This window comes from Pelodiscus sinensis, chromosome 11 (assembly GCF_049634645.1).
Source record: "Pelodiscus sinensis isolate JC-2024 chromosome 11, ASM4963464v1, whole genome shotgun sequence".
Lineage (NCBI taxonomy): Eukaryota > Metazoa > Chordata > Testudines > Trionychidae > Pelodiscus > Pelodiscus sinensis.
The window spans coordinates 8,613,000-8,638,937 of NC_134721.1; the positions used below are offsets into that span (position 1 = coordinate 8,613,000).

The 25,938-nt window shown below is 46.6% G+C and overlaps 1 protein-coding gene across 5 annotated transcripts in view; it reads right to left on the minus strand.

The window, feature by feature from the left end:
• Positions 1-25,938, minus strand: part of FRMD4B (FERM domain containing 4B) — a 229,673-nt gene that overhangs the window by 106,560 nt on the left and 97,175 nt on the right. The window contains exon 1 of one of the 5 annotated variants that reach the window (XM_075938574.1): positions 14,256-14,362. The exons of the other annotated variants lie outside the window; for them this stretch is intronic. The gene's annotated coding sequence lies outside the window, so the exon portion shown is untranslated. Of the gene's footprint in view, positions 1-14,255; positions 14,363-25,938 lie in introns of those variants that run through there. 5 annotated transcript variants of the gene reach the window in all.

Consider the following 25,938-nt stretch of genomic DNA (forward strand, 5'->3'; position numbering starts at 1 on the left):
CCTTGCAGCCACAGTGAGCTTCATGGATTCCCCCTAGAGCTCCACTTTGCAGCTTGTGAAGCCTGGAAGGCCGGAGATAATGACTAACTTATAATGATACAGCACCTTTCTTCCAGAAGGATGGCAAAGCCCTTTGTAAGCTGTGGAGTCAGTTTATTTACCCACATGTGATGGTGCATACCAGTGCTAAGCAACAGTTTAGGGCAGGAAGCAGATGCCTTACCCATGTGAAACAAGAGATGGAGGCAGGCAGAATGTAGTTACTCAGCACAGAGGGGGACCAGGGCACATGTAGGACTAGTTACAGGGAGGCCAGTTTTATATCTGTATTTTTTATATCCTCAACCACAAGACTTTCCAAGGAGAATTTCCTTTATTTTGTAAATCTCTTCTTTAGGGGCTCCTTGCAGGCACAGAGCTCCCATGGCACAGCTACAAAGCAGCCTCTTCTCTCACACTCACACAGACACACACACACCAGTGTCCCAATACTACTCTTCAAGGGGTAGCTCTTCTTCCCCCCAATTACATCTACTATCTGAGAGAGTTTGCCTGTTTGTTCAAGAACGCCTCCTAAACAGTAGGAGCTAGAACCACCAAATTTGGGATGCAGCTTCCTCTTATCATAACTTAAAGCAAGGTACAAATTTGGTTGTGCCAGGACAATGGGATGTGCCTGGAATGGGATTGCTTCTCAGAAAACCACACAGAAAAAAGACAGAATCACCAGGCAAATGAAAGGGGCTGGCTAGGAACACACCCCTCCATCTGGGACTGCCCTAACCCCAAAGCTCCTACCCCCAGGCATCCTTTAAAGAGGGTAGGTGAGGGGACTGAAACTCCCCCCCCCCACCCACACAATTAGTACAGGAACATTACTGGATGTTCCCCTTCCCCAGCTGTGCCTGCTGGAGTTGCAGCGGCCATGGAGAGGCACTTCTTATTTGGCCCCACGCTGCCGTGGTGAGAGAGGGCTGGGGTTGTCCTTTCTCACTGGGGCAGCCTGCATCCTGAATCCTTCATCCCCCAATGCCCCACTCCAGAGCAATGATTTATATGCAGCATGTACATTGCCATTTTATTTTCCAAAACCAAAAATGAACCAAGTTAAAGACCCGAGCAACACAGGGTAAATCTTCTAGAATTCTATAGAACTACTAACAAAACGAACACAACCCTAAACACACATTCAAAATGATCACTACATATAAACACTGGGAACCTATTTCGAAAACCTCTGTTCCAGGCACCTTACACATCCAAGGGAGGTCACGGCAGCATCACACGGAGGCAATGCCATCAAGTTAGGGATGTGAAATCCCATTTAATTAATGAACTGGTTAAACTTTGTGTTTAACTGGTTAACCAATTAAATGGGGGCGTATGGGGCTGCTCCAGCCAAGCTGAAGTGCCTCTGCTTGCCATGCGCCCAGGCCAGGCCTGTTGCAGCTGGGGGCTGCTTCTGCTTGGCTGGAGCAGCTCCCTGCTGGTGGCAGATGGGGGGCTGCTCCAGCCCCACCAGTTAACCGGTTAACTGTTCACATCCCTAGTTGCAGTGGCTCTGAAGGGTGCTGACTGCCTTCGGACCCGCCCTTCTGTGGGCACACACAGACACACTTCGCCCCAGAAGCTGTGGGGACTGTTGGCCTTGCCGCCTGAATGAGCCTAATCATCGCCGTGTGGGAAAGGAGGCGAGTCCTGTGCCTCAGGTTCTCCACCGATCCTGATGCTATTAGAAAACACTTGCCCTACCCCTGTGGGCATGGAAGGCCCAAATGGCAGTAGAACCAGCATGCTTCTGTGTAGGCCATGTTGGCACAACTCAGCACACCTGCTGACTCCCAGGGAACTATGGAAGCCCTTCTCTTACACACAGGATGGCGTAGGCACATGACTGCGGTTCTGGACCCATGACCGGTGTTCTATTTTTTTTTTCCACTCGTGTGTGGAATAAATTTTGTTATGTTCACCGAGGCATGTGCAGATGTGCACCACCAGTAGAAACACATGCTGCCGGCTGTGGGCGCTCTGCTAATCAGCTGGGCACCATTTGAATCTCTCTTGGGGAGGGGGTACCCATATGCTCAATGTAGAGGGAACACTGTACAAGATTATACATGTCCCAAAGCCTCACTCGCACTGAGCAAGATCAGCAACTTCTGAGGCTATCGCAGCCCTCATGTTGCTGCCACTTAGGAAAAAGATTCTGTCTCCCACTGGCCCCACAGAAATCTCCTGAGTGAAATACTGGTATAGCGGGGCAATATTACTTTGTAGTAGGGTAGTTCCCACAAGCCTCAATCAGAGATTGGACTCCCATTGTGCTAGGCGCAGTACACAGAGAATGAAAGGACAGTCCTTGTCACCTACAACTGTCCCTGTTCCAGTGTGACAGGAAATAAAAAGGTGCTTGGCTAAGTGAAGAGTGAGGGGGGATTTGATAGCAGCCTTCAACTTCCTGAAGGGAGGTTCCAAAGAGGATGGAGAGAGGCTGTTCTCAGTAGTGACAGATGGCAGAACAAGGAGCAATGGTCTCAAGTTGTGGTGGGAGAGATCCAGGTTGGATATTAGGAAAAACTATTTCACTAGGAGGGTGGTGAAGCACTGGAATGGGTTACCTAGGGAAGTAGTGGAGTCTCCATCCCTAGAGGTGTTTAAGTCTCGGCTTGACAAAGCCCTGGCCAGGTTGATTTAGTTGGAATTGGTCCTGCCTAGAGCAGGGGGCTAGATTTGATGACCTTCTGAGGTCTCTTCAAGTTCTATGATTCTATGATCACTTTAGCTCAAGTGGTAATGACTTGTTTTTTGGAACTGAAGAATGAAGAGCTAGATGTACGTGTGATTTATCTCCTGGTAGCCCAACCGTTATTTAAGCCAGTTTACTCGAGATCTGTGCAGGCATCAGGATCTGACCTAATCGCTTCTAATAGAGGTACAGTCCCATCTCCTGCAGTTACATCTGTGTCTTCTGTTGGCTGTGCCTGGCTAATAAGAACAGTATGATTGGCAGTTCTTATTAAAGTTCTATTACAAGAGGGTGCCTGGCAAAGATAAGACCTGGGTATTATAAGCAGTTCAGAGAGAGATGTGAATTTTTATGTATTTCAGCTTAATCCAAATGCTTTTTTTTTTGCCTTATGTGCCAGGGAACATTTATATCAGCTACGTTTTGCAAAAGCCTGTGACACCGTGTACACCCAAGCACTGATTTCAATGACAGAATAGGAAAGGAAGGAGTGTTGTCTATTTATTGACAGAAAAACAGTTAAATAAGGAGAAACTTAAATACACTAAAGCCTGTGTTTCCAGTGTGACTTCCTCTGTGAAAACAATAAACAAGTGGAACGAAGCACAACATGTTATAAATTCTGAGTTCCTGTTATTTCCACCCTAGATCATCTGATGAAGTGGGTTTTGTCCATAAAAGCTCATGATACTGTAGATATTTTTGTTAGTCTCTAATGTGCCCCAGGACTACTCGTTTTTAAAGTTACAGACTAACATGACTACACCTGAGACTTTTTAACATGGAACCCAATTCACAACAAAACCAAGCAGAAAACTGCAGAAGTATTGGATTTTCCTGTTGTCCCGAGAAGTTAGCACATCTTTTTTCTCTCTGTGCAAGTGGCCAGTCCTTACCACCTGCAGGTTTATGCCACTCAGAAGCAGGTGAAAGAAAATGATTGTCCAAGGCAACGTTTAGATGTTACTGCAGCTCTGCGGCAGTCAGCTTGCAGACAAGCAATTTCAGAGGCTTTATGCAAACAGGTGATTTACTCAGATGTTTAATGAAAAAGGAGTGCACTAAAAGAACAGGAAGAGGTATCCCTTTCTGTATCATTGCATGTACCAAGGTAAAGCAAACAGCAAGACTGGGATTAAATGTGGTTTATATTTTCAGAGGGGTTTCAACACAGATTTAATTTTGTCAGCACAAACTAGATTATCATGTTGTGCATCTGGAGCATACAAATGCTACAGCACCGTGCAGCGTACGAGTAAAGGGGAAGAACTATATATACAAAACAAAAGGACGAAGGTCAAATTATTTTCTTCCTTAGGCTGGAATAAATCATGAGTAGCTTCAGGGAACTCACTTTGGATACTCATTTATCATTAGACTAGCTTTTATACTGAGACCCACAAACTGAAAATGGAGGAAACGCTATGTTTTATCTCACTCGTGAAACATCACTTGCAAGCAAAACGTACCTATATTCTCAATGGCGAGTTAAGGGATATTTTGCACAATTTCAATACAGTCTAAAAGGAAAAAAAGCCCAATTTCTTAGCCATGGAGACCAATTCCCCTAATATTTGCAGGGAGTAGAACCTGCAGGATATTTATGCTACGTCTCCCTGGCAGTAACATCCTCTCTATTCAAAGCCAGTAGTTATAATATTTTTAGACACCACTGTGTCATCATGTCAAAAAAAAGCCATCCACCATATTTAGACACTGTGTAAACAGGAAGCCTCGCAAAAATTTAAGTGCAAAAAAGCTGACCAAAAAACATATTGCATGGAACGGTGGTTCAAGCGTGCAAGTCCTAAGAGGGCTTGAGTAAAAAATAAAACAAATTCATTACACTCCTTCTACAAAACTGAGATTTCATCTCCTGTGACAAATTACAGACTGCCCCGGTGTGGATTAGCCAGCCAAAATGGTCACAGTCATATTTTTATAGCTTTGTGTTGGTTTGTTTTAAGTGCTATGAAGCCACTTTTGATTGTTGCAATTATAAGTAGGTAAAGATACTAAAAAGTACCAGTGAAGAAAAGAGGATTTAAAAGAAGCTGTGTATAATTTTAAGACAAAATAGGAACTATTTATTTAACATCAAAATACTCACACGCATCATAGCTGCTTCCCCTTCCCTGGGGTTGTAGCTACCAGTGAAGCGACATTGATGGAGATGCCTGAGTATCAATTCCTAGCACAGATGTGAATAACTGATTTATACCGGTGCAGCATGTCTACATGAAGGTGTTGCACCCAGAGTCTATACCTGTGTTAACAAAAACGAACCCAAAACATTGCCTGGATGAGGCCTGGCTCAAACCTCTTCATGTTCCAAAATCATAACCTGCAACTGGCGCCAGAAGCCACCAGCATTTACACATGGGAGTGACTTTACTCAGGTGAACATTCCCTTTCCAGCCATCTCTAAGAACTACTCCCGAGGATCTTCTCCAACTCAAGTGGCTGATGTCAATGGGGTTGCTCATAAGAGTCAAGTTACTCACCTACGTCAAATGTTTATGCGTCAGGGTGCAGTGCTGATCCTCAAGACAAGTTTGCATCTCTCTTCCTCCCTCCCCTCTCTAAGGGCGAACCCTCAGTGAGATATAATTCCCACTTGAGCTCAGTCTGGGGAAGAAAAGAAGAAACCCTGCAGCAGTTGATCCTGACTGCCTTGAGTGAGTCACTGACTCAATCCTTTCTTTTTTTTCCTGCATTGTAATCCCTGTTTCCATAAACATCTCTCAGTTGAGATGCACCATGGTAAGCTACACCATGCAGAAGGAGTATTTCACACTGGGGAAGGAGACAAGATAGATGCATATGGCATAGAATCCTTTTTGCTAAATAGCTAATACAAGCTGCAAAACATGTAATATTATGCATGAAAAATAGTCTGCAATATGCTGTTATGGTGTGTGTTGTGACAACAGTCTTATTTATTCCTGAATCAACCGTCTCAAACTCAACATAGGCTAAAGCAGGGCTGGCCCGATCATATAGGTAAAGACACTAAAAGATATAGGTAAACTAGGGCTCCAAAATTTTAGGGGTGCTAGGATTTAAGAGGCGTCAGACAGAAATGAATTTTTTCTCTATTTAAAAATATAGGAATATATTATCTCTTATAAACGAAAACATCAAATATTGTACTTGTAAAACTGCGCATCATTGCCATGTGAGAAGTTGAGTTATATTATTTCATATTGTGGAGCTTGGCTGTGTATGCAAATACAATTAAAACGTGTCTTGGTGTAGCTTCTAAAGAGCGCCGCCTGGGTTTGCTGCCTAGGTGTGGGGTCTGGCAGTTCAGTCACTCTCAGTAGCCCAGTCATACAGTTGATTCAGTGTTGCTCGCCACTTAGTGAAGGCTGGTTAGCAATCCGCAACAGCTGTTTTGCCATGTGACGAGCTTTGATTTCAAAGACGCTTGGCCCACGAAGAATCTGTATTGTGTGGGGAGTGTAGCTTTTCTAAATTAAAATCAATAACGATATATCTTTATTCTTCCATAATGAACGAGAGACTTGTTCGACCGGCCACAATCTCGATAGAACACCAAATAGCTTCAAAACTCTGTCTTGGGCAACGTTCTGCCCAATTTGTGAATGCAAAAGCACAAAAAGCAAAGTTTTAAATGTTGACACAAATCGATGGCTCAGTGCAAAAGGGTTGCAACTCAAAAACAGACTTCATTCAGCATCAAGGAATAAAGATGTTCATAGTTTCCCAAGAATCAGTTCCTTTGGAAGGAAGGCAGCTGCCACTTGAAACATAACTGTTTATAGTGCTGACCAGAAACACTCAGTACAACTCAAATGGTTAAAAGTTTAGTGTCAGCTATTGGGTGGTTTACACTATACAGTATAATTCTGTAAAGATTAATGAAAAGTAAAAAAAAAAAAAAAATCAATGAAAATATTTATTTTTACATCGTTCATTTTGAACGACAAGTAAATAAAGGTAAAATTTCATTCTAGACTTCCTATTTTTCTCTAGTATGAATGAGTTGGGGGAGGCAAAGTCATAGTTCACTTAGGACGTCAAAAACCCTTGGGCCATTCCTTAGCTAACGGAGAAAGATTAGTAAAGAAATCACATATGGGCATTCACTCACACTGTGAACAGATTGGTCTGTTAGTAAATGTTGTCCTAATTTACAGAAGGAGAACTGAAGTACAGAGGATGGGTGACTTGCCATGGTCACACAGGAAGTCTGTGTCAGAGAAGTTCTCTAGTTTTCTTGGCTACCAATCCTGTGCTTTAATCCTGTGACCATCTTTCTAGCAGGAGTTATGTGCATGAACTAAATCCACTGTGGCCACCAGGCTGTTATCTCAGCTCCCATTTCCCCCCGCCAGCCATGGGGCTATGCTCCTGGCCCTCAGCCACCCTGCCTCTTCCCCCAAGCGCCCCTCTTGGTCCCCATTCGATCTCATTTCTAGCCCCTCTGCTGCTGCTAGAGCGAAGCCCTGCAGCCAGCAACCACAGAGGGGCTGGCATTGCCCTCCCCAGGGTGGGTCATGGTGCTGGCTGAGGTTATAATTGTCCCCCTCTCCTATTGGTGTTTCAGAGCCCAAGGGGAGCAGAGGGAAACTCACTGGCCAGGAACTGAGGGGTGCGTTGGGCAGTTAGGCATGACTTCCCCGCCTATTTAAAGGTGCAGAGTATCTTCCACCCAGCCATTCTGAACTCTCTGCTACCCTGAGGTGGGGGGAGACAGGGCACATGCACAGGTATCAGATGGTGGGATTAAGTACTTTTCTCCCTCATCACCCTCCATCCCCAAAGTCTAGTCGTTCCTTGATTGTCCTCACCAGCTTCCCCCGGCAACCTCAGAACCATCATCCCAGCCACACCCCAGCCAGCAATGTGTTGTCCTCATTCTCTGGTGCAAGGCACTAAGACAGGCATCGCCAACTCTGCCGCCGGCAAGTCCCCTTGCTCTTTGGGCCACTCACCACAGAGTTATTTACGCTCGTGATTCTCTGGGGCCCACCGGGATCTCCGGCACTGCAAGGGCGCTTGCTGCAACACTTACAGCTCTAAGAAACGGGCCTGATCCTCCAGGTGCCAGACCAAATTTTCCCAGCGCCTGGGGCTATCCCAATCCAGGTCTTAGTTCTCTTGCCCACATTTCCTGCAGTACCTCTGGAGCAAGGATTCCGCTGACCACATGGGCTTCAGCCTGCTCTCACTGAAGGGCAAAATGTCCATGGATTCCAATAAAGCAAGATCAAGACATTGCCCATGTGACAGGGCGCCTGCCCTGCACTGGCCCTTTAATACCAGGACTCCGGCCCGGAGCCGGGGCTAGCAGAAAGGAGACCAGCGGGAGCTAGTTAGGGCTAGAGAGGGCCCAGCTGGCAAAGACCCAGGACTGCCCAAGTGGCTGGGAGAAGCCAGCTGAACCCATTAGGGCGAGTATGAACACAGCTGGCACATATATATAGAGAAGCCCAGGTTGCTCAGGGGAGAGGAGAGAGGCCAGTGAGGGGCTGGCTGTGGAGGAAGCAGGAGCTCCCAGGAGGGAGACCCGTTGGGGCTAGCCAGCTAGAGCTGGGAGAAGGCCAGCTAAGGCTACCCTGATGAGGGGCCGGAGGAAAGGCCCGGGCTTGGAGACAGGTTACAGCCTGGCTTAGGTAAGCGGGGCCACGGAGATAAGCCCAAATGCCTATGATGAGCAACCCATACAGACTGTATTCTGCCCTGAGATGGGCTATATGAAGACAGTCAGGGGGCACTGAGGCGCACTGGGGTGTGAACCCCCTGACAGCCCACAATAGGGCCACCAAGGACGACAGGGGGCAAAAGGGGCAGTTGCCCCGGGGATCCGGGCCCTTTGAATCACTGCCAGAGCCTGAGTCCTGGTGACACTAAGAGGGGGCTGCCCCTAACCCTGTCCCTTCTGGGAGTGTCTGGAGCCAAGCCCTGCCCCATCCCTTGCCATTCATTTTAACAGGGACAAGACTTGTCCCCCTACTTACTCTTTGACATCTTGATGTTTACCTCAGCAGAAGCCAACGTCTGCTTAGCATTAACAACTGGCAGACGAGCAAAACAACTGGTTAATCCTCTCGCTTCACACACGACTACAGAGAGACTCCTTGTTACCTTGTAGTCACCAAGTCAGCTTGGTCGTAAGAGCCCACTACTATTCCTTTACAAGGGCTGCACAGAGTGTGTCAATTTTCTGTGTCACAGAATGCAGTGTTTTTACTCGCATTAATGACAGTGATTTTACAGCATGAATGCCTTAGGAAATGATTCTATGAGTGACTAACAGTGCACGGGAATCAAAGATAGCCCTTATTACAGATGCCTTTGTATAGGGTGCCAGCTCACAAGAATCAGTTTCTTGATATTTTAGATGGGAGGCAGAAAGAAATCATACAGAACCAACACCGAATGCACACCCTCCTTTGGGCCTCCCAGTCCATCGTATCACTGATGCCCTTCTAGAAGATTATCCACTCCTTGAGGCCTGTCTTCAAAAAATCTTACTAACAAGAGAGGAGAGGGCGGAGAGAAGTAGCTAACGGTCGCAAATGCCTCTCTGCAAATGCTTTCCGTAGAAGCCTTGGCTATGTTGCATTTGGCTGAGTATGAAGATACTGGGCTGGAACGCCAAGACTAAACGTTCTCTGGATAGTTTGAAACCTTCCAAAAATAGTTTCATGAATTGAAGACATTTACAGCTTGGCTCCTGCATAGCATCAGCTGACTTTCATGTCAGCCCCGACAGTTGAGACAGTAAAAACCTGGCAGGGTAGGAACCCAAAGCAGTCTCCCTGACTACAGGGCAGCTATGATTTTTCAGGGCCAAGCATAATAGATTTTATGTTCAATTCTCCTTTTTACTCTTTGGTACAGAGTATACAGTGGAATAAACAGTGATACTGAGCTAGTTTTCCACTCACTCGCTATTTTGCTCATTGTTTGTTGACTGGCCTGTTTCAAAGCCTACTGAAGTCAGTGGAAAGTCATGTCATGCTTCATTTGGAGAGACGTGGAAAAAAATCCTTCACGAGAAGCATATTGTGATGAAAACCAAGCAAAGAAAAGCCCCAGAACAGTCGAAGGGGCAGAATGTGCGGCATTCCAACAGACTGACATGCTACACACATTTTGCAAAAACGAAGAAACACTTATGTGGTAGGAGGACCCTTGCATGGCTTCATTTCCTCTTGCTATAGGCTAGGGCAGTGGTCTCCAACCTTGTTAACCACAAGATCACGTTTTCAATGTAAGTGCAATGTAAGATTTACCTCAAACCCAAATACCCTTCCCCCGCTTCTTTCCCACCTCTTCTCTGAGGCCCCGCCCCCACTTCATCCCTTCTCCAAGGTCTCCCCCATCCTCACTCACTTTTACCAGGCTGCGGTGCAGCCTCTGGTCTTGGGCCAAGGGGTTTGGAGTGTGGGAGGGGCTCCAGGCTTAGCCCAGTCCAGGAGGGGTTTCAGGGTGCAAGCTCTGGGAAGGAGTTTGGGTGCAGGGGGAGTCGTGTCTGGGGCAGGAGGCTGGATGTGGGAGGAGGTCCAGGACTGGGACAGAGGTTCAGGATGCAGGCTCTGGCTGTGCACTGTTTAACTGAGACGGCTTCCGGGTGGTGGAGCAATGGGGTTAAGGCAGCTTACTCCTGCCCTGGCCCTGCACCGCTCCTGAAAGCAACTGGCACGTACAGCAATGGCTCCATAGCACCATGTGCTACCCTCATCTACAGGCACTGAGCCCACAGCTTCTACTGACCATGGTTCCCCGTTATTGATCAACGGGAGCTGCAGGAGCGGTGTCTGCAGGCAAGGACAGCTTGTGGAGACCCCCTGCTCTGCCTTTCTCAGGGCTGCAGGGACTTGCCAGCCACGCCTAGCAACAGCAATTACCACAGGAATAATGACTCCAGCTGCGACAGGTTCGGCATTTTAGAACTCACAACTCAAAGAATTACATTTAAGCGCAAGAGAGAAATGAAAATTATGAAATGCACAGACCAGTCAAAACCCGAAATAGCCCACTGTGCAAGCAGTAAATGAAGTAACAACAACCCCCCATGTATGTGTTGGGTCAGGACAGTGCGTGTTTGTGAGAATGACAGACACACACATACTGTGTGAGTGACAGAGCTTTGCAATGCCAAGCTCCCTCCATCCCTTTCTCTGTTTGGAGATAGGATACAGGAATGGAGGGAGGGGGACACCCTGACATCAGTGCCCTCCTTCTCCCTCCCACACACTGTACAGGAAGCAGGAGGCTCCCGGGGGGGTTGGTCCAAGATAGAAGGCAGGGGCAGCATGACAGTGGGTGGAGGGGCAACTGAAGTGCCAGCACTTGATAGCTTCCTGGCCAAACCAGTCAGGATCACCTGTCAGAGGCTCCAAGATCTACTGGTAGATCCCAATCTACTGGCTGGTGACCACTGGACTAGCGTTTAACATGCATAATATGGTTATGCCCGTGTTGACATTCTGCATGAATCCTGCAAACCTTCACATTTATGCATCTCCACATTCACACCAAGCCAAGTGTGACGCTAAGCTGCTCAGGCAGGGTTTTGAAGCACCACTGGTGTATATGCATTTGTGGGGACATCCACGGCTTAAATGTGGGGTCTCCAAAGTCTTACCCGCCAATCAGAATCCAGTCTCTCAAGCCAGTCAGCACATCTGCTCCCCTAGCATTTGGAGGGATTCTTATCTTGCTGAGAGAGAAATTCGCCAAAACTTTATTGAGGGGAGTAGCGGCTGTTAGCTTTCTTCCTAGAGGAATAGCCCATTCTGGAAGGGAGTATTGCCTCTAAATAAACAGCCCTTTTAATTTGGGAAAGGGAAATATTTCTCAGTAAATGCATACATGCCATTGGCAGTGACTTTATTCTGCCATACCTAGGGCTTTACACTATATAATAAACCAGTAACAAAATGGGACAAACGTAGGCCCCCTCAAAACTCTACAGTTAAATGGTAAAAGTCAGGGAAATTAATAGGAAGCACTCAGTACAAATCTGCAATAAATAATGAGTCAATGCAAAACCTCACAGAGCATCTGCTTTCCTTGGCAGCGACAGTCAATCAATCAAGGCTCGCTAGCGGCAAACTTCACACACAATGTGGACACTCACGGTAACTGCACTGTGACCATGCAAGAAGCCAGGGTAATGTTTCGTTCCAAGGAGTCATGATACAATCTCCTAGGAAATGCTAGGGAAGCTCATGACACTGGATAATGCTTGTGGTAACTATGCAGTAACCGAGTGACACCAGTTGAGGGCAGATTGCTGATTATAACCCAAGTTTGTTGCTGATACAGACACAGGTCATTAGAGGCAGAGCCAGTAGTATGGCATAGGACGGCAGTTTAAAAGTGGGGGTGCTGAGCCCCCTAACTCCATCCACCCCCACTCCCAGCTGAGGCCGAGAGCAAAGCCCTGGTACGTGGGGCTGGCAGCCAGGACCCCAGGCAAGGGACTAGCAGAAGCTACCAGCATGTGGAGCTCGAACCAGGACCCCAGCATGCAGGACCAGCAGCTGGGAACCTGGTATGCGGGGCTAGCAGCAGAGCCCCTGATGCATGGGGCTGGCAGCTTGGATTTCAGCAAATCACTTAAAAGTAGCGTCCGTTTCCCCATTTGTAAAATGAGGCTAATAATCTTTGCCCTGGGTACCGTGAGAAGCAATGAGTTCAGGTCTACACAGTGCTCTGAGGTGGCCTGGGGATACTTCGCTGGGCTTTTTACATTTTGAGGAAGTGGACAGCATCCAAGAAACCCTCCCTGACGCACTCTGAATGGATCCTGCAGGCCTGCTCAGATATCCCGTTACAGAATAAAAACCATCTCTGATCTTGGACAGAAGTTTTCTCCAGGCCCAATGGATCCCCACCCTCTGTTATCACGGCACGCCTTCCCCACAACCTGCTCCCCCTAATCGGCATGCCATTTCCTCCCTTCCAGATTTCCCTTCTTCTTTGAAGGCTTCACATATGTTGCCTGCCTCCCTCCCCACCCATGCTTGCTCACAGCACTTCCTCAGAGGCATCTCTTGCTCCCTCAGTGTCCAAGTTGTGCTTCTGCCCTAACCCCTCAAGCCCCTCAGCAGAGTGCTTGAGGCAGTGCCATGGTTCCTAAGGGCCCATCTCCTTTCTGCTCTCCCGGCTGGCTTTCTGTAGCATCTTCCCTTTCCTTGGAGTCACTGCCTCTCCCCTCCTCTCTGCAGTTTTTCTTCGTCCTCAGACTTCCTTCCTTGTTCTCTCCACAGCAGACTTTTCTCCCTGGAAGGCTGCTCACACGCTCTCTGCTCTTTCACTTCCTTCCCGCTCCCCCCCCCACCTCCCTTTCCTTCCCCAGTGCCCAGCCAACTCCTCCTGCAGGATCCTTCTCTTCCTCTATGGCTTCCTCCCCCCCCATAAAAAAAATCCTGTTTCCCGTCTCACCCTGCCCACTCCGTCTGCACCTTCTGTCCCAGCTTAACTGCCACCCTCTGCTTGGCAGCCTCTCTCTTTTTCTTGGCAGCTGTCCCTCAGGAAAACTAGTCGCCAGTCTTAAACAGACATTAGGTAAGCAGGAAAAATAAACTGGGTTGTGCCAAGGAGGTCCACCTGAATTGGCTTTAAGCATACAGAAGGAAAAAAAACCCCTCCCTTTTGGAATAAGACCAAGATTTGTCCTCGTGATCCAGTAATGAGCATCTGCCTCGTCAAAAAGAATTTCTGAGGGTAGCCACGTCCTGATGCGCTAGCTTGCCTGGGTGTCTCACACATTGTTAGCCCTCTAAATGCTTTTGACAGAATTGGACTGTCCAGGCTTCTTTCTTAAAGGAGAACAACGGTGTCTGATCAAAAGAGGCCTCTATGAAAGGCTGTTAACGAGTTCCATGTGCGCCGCTGTATCTTCAGTGTCAACCCTTTCATAAGAGGTCGCTGGAATGGAGGAGCAGAGATTTCCCTGACAGGACATGGAACTGTTACACACTGAAAGGGGCTATCGGCACGGCCACTGACTGCCTTTCCTCGAGACTCGCTCTGTGTGGAGGAACATGGGTTACAAATAATATTTCAAAGCGGTTTATCATGGTTTGGTTGAATCTGTTAAATCAAAAAGGAAGGGCCTGATGTCCAGCACAAAGTTGCCTGTTTAGATTTACCATTTTCATATTTAAAAAAAAAAAAAGCAGCAGCAGTAGCAACAGCCAGAGCAGTGATTAGAACAATGGCAGGGAAAGTCACTGTAAATGCTGAGAGTAAACAAACACAAACTCCCCATGCTTGAGTCCAGAAGATGCAAATAAAGGTACAAGGGCTAATCTTTAGAAAAATAGGTAACGCAAACGTTTAAGATTCCGCCACGAAAGGATCCAAGAGCAAGTTCACTTGGTTTTCTCATCTCCACACTCCCCAGCTGCCTGTACTTCTAACTCTGCAGAGCTCTATTAAGCATAAGTCAGGACACAGTGAAAACGCAATAAACAACATAACTTGCAGCTGGTAAGCATCAGAAATAAATATATTCTCTTACCTCCAAGCCACAAACGCTGGTAGTTTAAAAGGACTGGAGAAACCCAAACAGTTACACATCAAAGAGAGCATGTACTGAGCCTTTGTATTTTTCTCTCAATACAAGGCAGTGGAAGTGGGGACACACAATCCCAGACTTCTTCCGTTGCCATATAATCTCAAGGAAATGACCTTACTGTTTGTTGCTTTGATTACAGATTCAGAAACAAAAGCCCTTCCAGCATTAGTCAGGGGATGTAAGATGTTAAAGTCTGATATTTGAAAGGGAGAAAAAAGGGGTTGATTTTTATTTTTTATTACCATACCCCTTTTTGTGACCAAATTAACTAATGAACACTGAAACCCAGCATCTATCAAAGTCATCTTTGAAGGGAACAGGAACAACCTCTCTCTCTCTAGGGGTCAGATCCCAGGTATCTCCCAGCCCCATTGCTCTGGGGCAGCCAGCTAAGAATACTCCTTAAAGGGCAGATGAGTATTTGTTGGAGTCACCTCAAGTGTTGGAGTTGCTCAAGTTTTCAGAAGCAACTCTGTAGTGGAGTCCCCAGAGAGCCAGGCAGCTGATGGGTTAGCACACTAGGTTTCCGGCCCCTCATCTCCCAGGCAAAAGCAGGGCAGAGCTATCTGGCTCCGGCCCTTTGGGGAGAAATGTCACAGTCTCTGTCTGCTTTGGGCCTTGCTCTCAATCGGGCGAGATAGGGGGACCCGTGTCTCCCCTCTCCACCAGGTCATGGCCCTGTGGAGGAGCTGCACCAGCCACATCTAAGCCAAAATGCCTCATGTGCCAACCTGGGCTGCTTCCTACTTACATTCTCCTGTGTTTGTGGTGTGGTTCCCCGCCCCCCAGTCCCAATAAGCCAGATTTTTTACAGCGTACAAAAGGGAGCAGCACCCCGCAGGGCCAGAAGACTGTCTGAGGTCCTACCAGCAATATGGCCCCATCTCAGGCTCAAACTTCCATTCAGCTCCCAGGAGAAGAACTATCTTCCTTCCATGCAGTTCTCCTTCCAACTCCCCAGCCTGGACTTCTGAGCTCCTCTTAACTGCTCCTCTAGGCAGAGCGTGCCCTGCAGGCCTGGAGGGACAGGGCTCTTTGGGCCCAGTGTAGGGTTTGTACGTCGCATCACAACGCCCCAAATCAAGACATTTAGGCTATGTCTACACTGCAAGCCTCTTTCGAAAAAGAGGTCTAGACTATAACCAGTACTTTCCAAAAAGCAAGCCGCTTTTCCGAAAGAGAGCACCCAAGCAGTCTGGATGCTCTCTTTCTAAAAAGCACAGTTTGCATTACATAGTGCCTTTTTTTGAAAGAGCACTTTAGAAAAAAGGCATTATTCCTCGTAAAACGAGGTTTTCCGCGGTCGAAAAAACTGCCACGTTCTTTCAATTTGCTTTGAAAAGAACGCGGCAGCAGTCTAAACACAGGGGAAGTTTTTTCGAAAAAAGGCCACTTTTTTCAAAAAAGCCCTGTAGTCTAGACACACCCTTACAGTGTTGCTGGCACCTGCAAGTCCATCTGATATCAGTGGGAAGTCCAAATGCTCAGCGCTTCTGAAAACATGGCTATCCATGAGCAAAACTGGACTCCGAACAGCTGGTGCATCCAAATTACAGCCCAGCTTTTATGGACTTCAAAGGAAGCAAAATCTGTATCGCCAACCTCACATCTTCAAACTTCATGAGTCAGGCCCCCAAAATCAGGAAGTTTGGTTTAAAAATCATGAGATTTCGACTATATCTTTTGGATTCTGTATTTTTGCCGTCTGGGTTTTGAGACGGTAGGGTGCACTCAGATCACCTTTTCACACTTTTTATTTTTAATGCAAGCTGAGAATCCCAGCTGACGACATGACTACCAAAGTAGATACTTGAAGAATAATATCCAGATTTGCATGACACACCACACAATCACTAGAGGTGGCAACACTGTGTGTTCACACCAATTCAATCAGTTACAAATCAGGATTGCAGCCGTTAAATGAATGGATAACGGTTGATGTGGTTTTGGTTAAAAAAAAAATTGAGTTAATTTCAAACCAATATGGAAACTAGACAGTGAGTCATTTTTCCTTTTAGAACCAAAAGAAAATGTGACCGTTACTGGTGTGATGACAACTTCTGCCTTGAGTGGAATAACAAAATGGGTCAGGAATAAGGGATATGTGGCAAGAAAGAGAGAAGAATGCAAAGCCTTTTTAGTAGGTTCCCAACAATGGACAGCACTGCATAATTTGGTTGTACCCTCAGGGCATATGCAGCTTTTCTGAAGGGAAAAAAGATCAGAATCTGATTAGAAAGAAAAAATCATAGAATACTAGGACTGAAAGGGACCTCGAGAGGTCATCGAGTCCAGTCCCCTGCCCCCATGGCAGGACCAAATACTGTCTAGACCATCCCTGATAGACATTTATCTAACCTACTCTTAAATATCTCCAGAGATGGGGATTCCACAACCTCCCTGGGCAATTTATTCCAGTGTTTAACTACTCTGACAGTTAGGAACTTTTTCCTGATGTCCAACCTAAACCTCCCTTGCTGCAATTTAAGCCCATTGCTTCTTGTTCTATCCTTAGAGGCCAAGATGAACAAGTTTTCTCCCTCCTCCTTGTGACACCCTTTTAGATACCTGAGTACGGCTATCATGTCCCCACTCAGTCTTCTCTTTTCTAAACTAAGCAAACCCAATTCTTTCAGTCTTCCTTCATAGGTCATGTTCTCTAGACCTTTAATCATTCTTGTTGTTCTTCTCTGGACCCTCTCCAATTTCTCCACATCTTTCTTGAAATGCGGTGCCCAAAACTGGACACAATACTCCAATTGAGGCCTAACCAGTGCAGAATAGAGCGGAAGAATGACTTCTCGTGTCTTGCTCACAACACACCTGTTAATGCATCCCAGAATCACGTTTGCTTTTTTTTTTTCAACAGCATCACACTGCTGACTCATATTCAGCTTGTGGTCCACTATAACCCCTAGATCCCTTTCTGCCATACTCCTTCCTAGATAGTCGCTTCCCATTCCGTATGTGTGAAACTGATTGTTCCTTCCTAAGTGGGGCACTTTACATTTGTCTTTATGAAACTTCATCCTGTTTACCTCAGACCATTTCTCCAATTTATCCAGATCATTTTGAATTATGACCCTATTCTCCATAGCGGTCACAACCCCTCCCAGCTTGGTATCATCTCCAAACTTAATAAGTGTACTTTCTATGCCAATATCTAAATCGTTGATGAAGATATTGAACAGAGCCGGTCCCAAAAGAGACCCCTGCGGAACCCCACTTGTTATACCTTTCCAGCAGGATTGTGAACCATTAATAACTACTCTCTAAGTACGGTTATCCAGCCAGTTATGCACCCACCTTATAATAGCCCCATCTAAGTTGTATTTGCCTAGTTTATTGATAAGAATATCATGTGAGACCGTATCAAACGCCTTACTAAAGTCTAGGTATACCACATCCACCACTTCTCCCTTATCCACAAGACTCGTTATCCTATCAAAGAAAGCTATCAGTTTGGTCTGACATGATTTATTCTTTACAAATCCATGCTGGCTGTTCCCTATCACCTTGCCACTTTCCAAGTGTTTACAGATGATTTCCTTAATTACTTGCTCCATTATCTTCCCCGGCACAGAAGTTAAACTAACCGGTCTGTAGTTTCCTGGGTTGTTCTTATTTCACTTTTTTATAAATGGGCACTATATTTGCCCTTTTCCAGTCCTCTGGAATCTCTCCTGTCTCCCATGATTTTCCAAAGATGATAGCTAGAGGCTCAGATACCTCCTCTATCAGCTCCTTGAGTATTCTAGGATGCATTTCATCAGGCCCTGGTGACTTGCAGGCATCTAACTTTTCTAGGTGATTTTTAACTTGTTCCCAACAATGGACAGCACTGCATAATTTGGTTGTACCCTAACGGCATATGCAGCTTTTCTGAGGGGAAAAAAGATCAGTATCTGATTAGATAGACAGACAGACAGACAGCCTGTAATAGGCTCAAGGGCAAAAATAATGAGAGTCCAGTAGCAAGCTCTAGTTGTGAAACAGACTGGCACAGAGCAGCAGCCTTTATGGTGTTTGTAGCATCAGGGCTTTCAGTTAAGTCATAATCCCATAGCCAACTCTATCCCCTCACTGGGGCAAGAAGGTGTACATTGATTGACAGCCAACGAGTTACTCATTTACGCAGGGCTGAATTTGGCCCTATGAAGTCAATTTCATGTCTAATACGTGAGAGCAACTGCTGAGACTGCACACACAAATGGCTGCGTAGACCCACAACTGACTCTTGGCACGCACACACAGCCACTCTGCACGTGCAATTGCGGTAACCACAAGTAGCAAAGTCACCACTGCAAATGCAGCTGCAAAGTCAGACTCTAGTGCTCCCTAGTGGCAACATGCCCTGGTGGAGGGTTGAACAAATCACTTTCTGGTGAGCAATGCACTTCAGGAACAGCTTCCTTTTTTGTCAGCTCATCACCCTTCTTCCTTCCTTTCCCTACATTTCTCTCTATCCTCTTATTCCTGCTTATTTCTCGGCTCTTCCTTGGGGCTACTCATTCTGAAAAATATCCTACCGTCAAAGTCCAGGGGAGCTTAGTCATACCCTTCAATGGGAAACAGAATATGATTTTCTATTCTCTTTGTTCCATCTATCTTTTTTGCTCTCCATCCTTTTTCTCCCCATCTCCCTCCTTTTCTTTGGGCCATTATCCCACTTTCTTTCCTTGCTCTTTGCCTCAGTTTTGCACTCCTCTTTACAGTCCCATACCCGGCACTTCCATGCATTCCCGCTTACTCCTTCTTGATTCCCCAGTCTCTTGACCTCCTTGCCTGTGTATCAACCAAGAAGCTGTCTGTAAGGCAGAAGTTCTCAGACACAACAGCACATTCCAGCCCACCCGGACATCTCAGAGAACAGGGGGTAAGAACCTCAATGGCCTGGTCAAAAAGCAGGCAGGGTGTAACTTGTGAGTAATGGCCAGTACAGAGTTATCAGTACATCTTGCACTCTCTCAGTGTGTCACTTCTGTAATGTTCACTGCATCCATGGTAGGGATGTAACAGTAAACAATCAAACGGTTAACTGATAAGCACGGGCTTATCCATTACTGCAGTGGTCCCCAACCATTTGAGGCTGCCAGGGGGCGTGGCCATTCACCTGCCGGGCGCCAGAGGGCGGGGACACTTGCGCGCCAGGGGGCAGGGAGCCCCCCCATAGCCCTGTGCCTGGGGGAGGGGCCCCCCCATGCGCCACGTGCCCGGGGATGGCGCCCCCCGCCCCCAAGCTCTGCACGCCCGGAGCGTGGGCGGCCAATTCACCGCGCATCCGGGGCCAGCGCACCCCCCCCCCAAGTGCCGCGCGCCCGGGACCGGCCCCCCCCTCCCCAAGTGCCACGCGCCTGGGGCCGGCGCCCCCTGCAAGCACTGCGTGCCCGGTGCTCCCCCCAGAGCACGGGCGGCCAATTCGCAGTGCTCCTGGGGCCAGCGCTTACCGTGCGCCATGCGCCCACCGTGTGCCATGCCCCCGGGGCCGGCACCGGCACCATGCATGCGCCACGTGCCTGGGCCAGGCCAGCCCCGAGCACTTGGCGGGTGCACACAAATGCGCCCGCGGGCACCGTGTTGGGGATCACTGCATTACTGTAATGGTCTCACACTGGCTCCCACTCATGCTCCCAGGGAGCCAGCTGCCACCCCGTACTGCAGGCTCTGTATCAGAGCCTGTAGCATGGGGCAGCAGCCAGCTCTCTGGGAGTGGCTCCGGGAGCTAGTACACACCAGGAGTCAGCTTAAAAGCCGGCTTCTGATGCACACCAGCTCTCAGAGAGCTGACGGCACTGTGGGCTTTGGAATATAAGCTTTATGCTGCAGAGCTTGCAGCATGTAACCGCTACGAAAGAGTAAGATAAAAAAATGTTGAACTACCACTCAGCAGAAGTTAATATTAAAATGAATGACAGCTAATTGTGCGGCCGGGCATAGAAAACACACTTGCCGTGAGTAAAGTGGCACATACAAATGCTTTAGAATTTTACCAACAGGAGAAAAAGGCAGCATGGTCTATTATACAGGGCAAAGAAGTGGGAGGTCTGGAGATTTGAGTGTGCCTGCCGAACAATCTGGACTGGCCCTGCCCCCGGGCGCATGGCACATGGGCGGCCCCTCCCCCAGTGTTGCGGCACATGCCGGTGCCGGCCCCCGGCACGTGGTGCATGGGCGGCCCCTGCCCAGCAGTCGCGGCACATGCCGATGCCGGACCTGGGCGCGTGGCGCATGTGCCGGACCTGCCCCCCCGGGCACGTGAGCGGCCCCGCCCCTGGGCGCCCGGCAGCCCCAAAAGGTTGGGGACCACTGATAGACTTTCAACCTGGAGTGCACTGTTGATACAATTGAGAAAGGAACCTTTTGAGGCCATTCTCTGCAAAGGCCCTAGCTGATTTAAAATTTGCTCCCCTTTTGCTCTTAAATAGCCTAGATATAATAACTTTCCGTCTCCGTGTTCCCTCTAATTTTTTCCATCTGTGTGTAGAATACATTTTGTTAAATGCACCAAGGCATGTGTGAGTGTGCACCACCAGTAGAAACTCATGCTGCCAGGTGCTCTGCTAATCAGAATGTGAATCTCTCCTGAGTGGCAACCAATGTGCTCAGTTTACAGGACGGACACAGAAAGAGTGAGAGAGAGTGTGTATGTGTGTGTGTCCGTCCAGCATCTGAAAATAGGGACGGGGAGAATTATAATTACAAGAATGTTGGCAGAGGGCAGCAAGATGAGTTTTTACATTGCCTGTCTTGCTGATGGTGGCTTAAAATGGATTATACTGCAATTTATTTAGGATATTATTTTTCTTTCATTTTTATGGGTTTTTTTTAAAGCATTTGTACACATCTAAATAAATGGTCATTTACAGATAGAGAAAGAGTGAATGTGCGTGTGTGTTTCTGTGTGGAAGGGTAATTTAAGCTAATATATCCCATTGCTGATAACTTTATCCTCTTTGCAGTCACTGAGAATGTGCTCGTCCCCATCTGTACAGGAGATCAGTAGAATTACTAACGACTAATTATGACTCAGATGTCTTAAGAGCGGTGCCCTGATTTTTAGGGACAGTAAAATTAAAAGACAAAGATACTGCAGTGTTATTTTAAGCACTTACTGCCCATTTGATCTTTACTGAATGAAGTATGACAACACCACAGGCAAATGGAAAGACAGCGATAGAAACTGAAAAGATAAACAGAAATGCAGAAACACAGTGGGCTAAAATTTGCTCTAAATTCCATTTATGCAAACCTGTCACCCAGGGAAAAGGAATTAACCAGACATCCTGGAGGAGACTGAAATATCTGTTGGAAATGAAATACAAGGAGATTCCCCATTGGACACCCCTATAAAAGTTTGTTTTTGAAAACTAACTGCAGCTACATTTGAAATGTGAACATATTAGTGAACCACGTCAGAGTGGAAAAATACACAGCTAATATAAATGATTAGTGAATAGAGGCCACTGTTTTGAAACTGGCACTGCGACATCTAGAAGGAAATGAAATGAAGTTCATAGTCTGGCTATGACGTTTGTCTGCTAAATGGGGGGAAGGGAAGAAGCAGTGCAAAAATCTTATTTAATTTGAACAAATGCTTTCACACTGAAAATTGGTATAAAATGAGCTCAAATGGAAATGCGTCTGGAAGAGATATTTGGAAAGTTGTTTTTGGAAAGTCGAATGTATAAAACGAAATGGAACTTTCAATTGGCAGGACGGGCTGTTCACTGAGCAAAATTCTGTTCTCAAGACTTCAGAAAGTGTTAACATAGTTTAAAACTTGCTTTCAGCTACTGACGAAAAAGAAAACCATTTCACTGTGTCTGAACAGTCTCTTCTTGAATGGGTTGTTTGGAAAAAAGGGACCTTTTAAATAATCAGTAGTGAAGTCCAGGACAAAAAAAAACACAAAACAAAACAGAAAAACTATTTCTGAAAGGTGTAATTTCATTGATTCATATCCCTTTGCACCAACTGTGAAAATGGGAGGACAACAGAACTGCTGGCACCCTGGGCAGGATGGGAGGGGGCCGGCTTTACATTATCACAAGGGGCGTGGCCTTGAGTGGAAAGGTGTGGCCTTGAGTGGAAAGGGCAAGGGTGGGGCAACCTGCCCTCAGTGCAGCCCAGACAATGCCCCCTCCATTCAGCCCTTAGCACCACCTAGAGTGCATTGCGCGAGGCTCTGGTAGTGATTTAAAGCAGTGTTTCTCAACCAGTGGTACGAGTACCTTTGAGGTACTCAAGAGAAGTCTGGGGGGTACGTCAACACAACTGAAATTTGGAGGAAACTGGATTTTTAAGTTTTACAGCACTTTATTATTTTTGTACTTGTTACACCCAAAAATTTCATCGCCTGCCCGGCTACAATTAAGTTGTTTAATGGTAGAAAAAAAATGGTGGGTCTGAAAACTGTAGGTACTGGGGGTACTTAAATTTTTTTACGGGGTACCTTATATAAAAAGGTTGAGAAACACTGATTTAAAGGGCGTAGGGCTCCGACCACTGTCGCAGTAGCAGCAACAGTGACTGGGAACCTTAGGCCCTTTAGAAGCACTAGGCTCCAGGGCAACTGTTCGTTTCCTCCCCCCTCCCATTGGTAGGCCTGTGTGAAACTGACTTATAACAACAGCGAAAGGTTTTAAAGCAGTGTTTCTTAAACTTTTTAAGACTGAGCAACAGCAAACAATTTTTTTTTTAATGGGGAACACCAAGGATTTTTTGTTGAGGAAAACAAAAAAGGTCGGGCGGGAGGGGAGAAAGGGTTGGGGGAAAGTTACTGAGGAAAAAAAGGCTCGGGGGGAGTTATTGAGGAAAAAAGGATCGGAGGAAGTTATTGAGCAAAAACAACAACAAAAAAAGGTCGCCTGCCCCTTTAAGGGTGGCCATTTTGAATTCTGTTGTTCTCCATGGCACACCTCCGACTGCCTTGCAGCACACCGGTGTACCATGGAACACAGTTTAAGAAACACTGTTTTAAAGGATAAGTCATGATCCCGAGGGCTCATCTTGAGACATTTAAAAGGGGAGAAAACAGGAAGATGTCTCATGTTGGGTATCCAAACATGGGGACACCCAAGTAAATAATCATTTTTGAAAGCCTCAGCCCATGAAGATAAAAACAGGTGTTCTGAAGACACATCTGAGCAAAAGCTTTGGCCACTGGGCTGTATCCCATGAGGTGCTGAATACCCTTAAACTCCCACTACGCTGAGCATCCCACACACCTCAGGATCCAGCCTACTGAACGGATTGCCTCTTTTCTTTCTCTGACCTTGAAAAGGAAAAACTAGAAAGTCTCACATTTTTGGTCAATAATTTCAGGAAAAATAAATGGCCGGGCGTGGTGGTACAGGAAATGAACAGTTATAGCTGTCCAAACTATAACTGCCTTTGCACCATAGGAAGCAGAAATTGTCCGTTTCCTCTCTTATTCCTCCACCCCAAATTAGGTGTGGAGCAGATCTATGGAGCGCTAAGCTTCTGCACTTCATCAGCAATTTCTTCAGCTGGCCTGGAGGAAACAACCTTCCGGAGGTTAAAATGTGCATTATCTCCAAATCCCATGAATTCAGAGTATGCACCTGGAAATCAGACTTTGACAGGCATGAATTGTTCATCGTTTCAGAGTTGCCTCTTAACCTACATATGTTTATCATAGTGCCTCATTTTTATTGCATGATTTTCCTTGGGCCTCCAAATGGCCTCCACCTATGTAGATGTGGTACACACACCTACACATGCTCTTTTCCAGCACTAACAGCTGAGCATGGAGTCAGTTGAGTTTTTGCTTGCAAAACCCACTTATCCTCAGTTTTTATCCCAATGGGCTCAGAACATGAATTGTCTACCGCCCGAAGAGCCGGTGCTAATGATCACAGCCCTGCAAATCTGTGGATATCAGCTTTATATCCATGGGCATTGGCATCTGTGAATGTCAAATGTGGATATCCGCAGCTCATTTTTGCGGATATGGATGCAGAGGTGGATAGAAATTTTGTATCTGTGCAGGGCTCTACTAATGATGGAAGAGGATAGTTTTGGGTGCATGTTTGCAAATTAACGTGCAAGGTAGTTTGGGGCCTCTGTAATAATCAGGCCAGCAGTAAGATGAATAATCATGGTGTGGAACAAGTGTTCGCACTGCAAGTTCATGTATCCATCATTGTTAATAGTCTCAGAAAGAGAGAGGGGATATGTTTTAGCCCAGTTTTTTCTTTTTTCTTTACCTGCATTATAATTAGATAAAACACAGATAGTCTTTAACTTCAGAAGAGATGTAATTATCTGATTTGAATGCTATCGTATTATTACAGAATCATAGAATACTAGAACTGCAAGGGACCTCGAGAAGTCAAGTCCAGTCCCCTGTCCTCAAGGCAGAACCAAACACCATCTTATCCCTGACAGATGTCTCACCAACCTGCTCTTGATGGAGATTCCACAACCTCCCAAAGCAATTTATTCCAGTATTTAACCACCCTGACAGAAAGTTTTCCCTAATGTTCAACCTAAACTTCCCTGGCTGCAATCTAAGCCCATTGCTTCTTGTCCCATCATCAGAGGTCTAGGAGAACAATTTTTCTCCCTCCTCCTTGTAACACCCTTTTATTTTTACATTGGAAGAAGAAGTGTCCTTGACGCAGAGACTGTGCAAGTATGCATGTGCACCTCGGATGTAATAGTTCTCAGTGGCCCCGCTACAGCCCAGAGACCTACAGATATTTCTTTATTATTAAAGATGCTATGTTCTTTTTCCTCTCTCCCCAACCAAATGGGTACCAAGCTTGGAGACTTCTTAGCTGCAGTTTGTCTCTGGGATTTTGTCCAAGCGCTCATGGTATTAGATCTTATTGAGGTGCCGAAGATACAAAGAATGTCTGTGCTGCACCTTCAGGAACACTTTGGACCTTTTGATGTCATTTCTTAGGACAGACTGTTGGATATTCTATGCTCCAAGAGACCAGATTCCTTGGCACACAGATCCACCTCTCCACGACAGGAGAAATTCGTGTACAGTGAGTTTTATTCTTTTATCCAGGGTTCAGAGGTTAGAAATAGGACACCATGTCCCCTGCCTCATTCACAGGAATTCCTCCAAATAAACTAGGCTGAGAAAATAAACATCTCTGCTCTGTTGGCAACTGTGGGACAGCTCAGGTGATTACAGGCCTCCTGTGGAGGAGGCAGCTTTGAGTTCCTCCGCTGGGGCTCCTAGGTGTGAAAGAGAAGTTGCCAATTCTGCATCTGCGCCCAAAGTGAGTGAGCCCCTGTGAGAAGGTGCCGCAGTGTACAAGTATACTGAATGGTCAGCCAGGTTTCTGAAGCAGATCTCTATGATACCAAGGGCTGAGGGTGGGTGAAAGGAAGGCATAAGGTAATACAATGCAGATAGCTTCAGCTACAAAAGGAGAAGGGATTCTGCCTCATTCTGCCTTATTCAGTACAAAGGCTCTGTCAATGTGACAATCCCTGCACCTGAATCAAGTTTTGAGGTGTAGGTGAGAGCTTCTAGTGCAGAAGTTCCAAGGTATTTATTTGCCCCAAATGACAGATTAAGTCCACTCTGTTTTTATGTTAAACAAGGCTCCCAGGGCTGAATACCAATGGCATCATATTTGCCCTT